Genomic DNA, 1788 nt, shown 5'->3' on the forward strand with positions numbered 1-1788 from the left:
CGGGCTGGAGGACGGTCAGGTCTTTCCCTTCCCAGGAGGCCATATCTCAGGCTATCACAAGGGGAGAAACCTTGGACAATACTTTGCTTTCTTAGGCAGAGGTCCCTGTGGCCTTCCGCAGTGTATTGTGTCCCTGGGTACTTGAGATTAGAGAATGGTGATGACTTTTTAACATGTATACTGCCTTCAAGCACTTTTTTAACGAAGCACATCATGCATAGCCCTAAATCCATTAAACCTGGAGTCAACACAGCACAAGTCTCTGCGAGCACAGGGTTGGGGCTAGGGTTACAGATTAACAGCATCTCAAGGCAGAAAATTTTCTTAATACAGAACAAAATGGAGTCTCTTATGTCTACTTCTTTCTGCATAGACACAGTAACAGTCTGATCTCTCCTTCTTTTCCCCACATGAGGGAGCATTTCCTTCTCTGAAATCCATTAAGCAACAGTGTCATTCAGCAAGGAGGCTGGTCTCCTGGAAGTTCTAGCAGAAGGTCCCAGGTTTAAAAGTAGGATTAAGGCCTGGCTCCACCTCCTTGGTGAGTAAATTTGTTTTCAGTTTCAAGGACTCCAGCAAAGAGGTAAACTTGTCCCCAGGGGAGCTGGTTGTTGAATTGACCCGGTTTGTTCGAAATAAAGATGCTTGTGTGGTGGATATGGTCATCTTAGTTCTTCCAAAGTTCTGTCATGTCTGTAGTCTTGCTGCAATGTCTGTAGTCGTGGCCGAGTGGTTAAGGCGATGGACTAGAAATCCATTGGGGTCTCCCCGCGCAGGTTCGAATCCTGCCGACTACGTTTGAAATTTTACCCTAAAATGGGGTCAGATTAATGTAATACGAAAAGTACAGGAGCACTGGTATCATCTTTCGCCCCTCTGGTTGATGTAAGATGGAACGTACAGGAGTACTTATATCATCGTTCGCCCCTCTCTCATTCTACCCTGGTGGTGTATGTGTTTGCTGTCAAAATGTCGCTAGTTCATTTACTTAATGAACTAATAACCTCAGTAGTCCTTCTTCACTGGCAACGTGCAGTGCTCCACGGTCTCACCGGGTTTTCTCTCCTCCAAACCCTGCTCAAAGTAAGCTCTTTCAAGAGCTTGGTGAAAGTGTTTCTCAGACAAACCATGGAGTGTATATAGTCTATGCCACAAATGGGAGCTATCTGTATTTTTTAAAATTATTAAGTAAAATTGACTTTTAAAAAGCACTTATGTGTATATACACATAGTCATTACCATATCAGGATACACACCAGTTCTATCAATCCATAAGCCTCCCTAGCACTGTTCCTTTATAGTCTCATCCAAATCCCACACATAGCAGCTGACAATCGTAAATACGTTTTCCATTTGTACATTTTGGCCTTTTGGAAAATGTCGTAGAAATGGAATCATACAGTATGCAACTTTTTGAGATTAGCTGCCTTTACTTAGCATAATGCCTTAAGATTTGCCCAAGTCGGCCGGAAGCGGTGGCTCACGCCTGTAATCCCAGCCCTTTGGCAGGCCAAGGCAGGCGGATCACGAGGTCAGGAGATCAAGACCATCCTGGCTAATACGGTGAAACTCCGTCTCTACTAAAGATACAAAAAATTAGCCCGGCGTGGTGGCGGGCGCCTGTTGTCCCAGCTACTCGGGAGGCTGAGGCAGGAGAACGGCGGGAACCCGGGAGGCGGAGCTTGCAGTGAGCTGAGATCACGCCATTGCACTCCAGCCTGGGCGACAGAGTGAGACTCCGTCACAATAATAATAATAATAAGAAGAAGAAGAAGAAGAAGAAGAAGA

At 45.5% G+C, this 1788-nt stretch overlaps 1 non-coding gene across 1 annotated transcript; it reads left to right on the plus strand.

The window, feature by feature from the left end:
• The first annotated feature begins 715 nt into the window (after positions 1-715).
• TRNAS-AGA (transfer RNA serine (anticodon AGA)) lies at positions 716-797 on the plus strand. The gene has a single exon. It is a non-coding gene; the product is annotated as a tRNA-Ser (tRNA).
• The last annotated feature ends 991 nt before the right edge of the window (positions 798-1788 follow it).

Source organism: Rhinopithecus bieti, unplaced genomic scaffold, assembly GCF_001698545.2.
Source record: "Rhinopithecus bieti isolate Rb0 unplaced genomic scaffold, ASM169854v2 scaffold_51227, whole genome shotgun sequence".
Classification (NCBI taxonomy): Eukaryota; Metazoa; Chordata; class Mammalia; order Primates; family Cercopithecidae; genus Rhinopithecus; species Rhinopithecus bieti.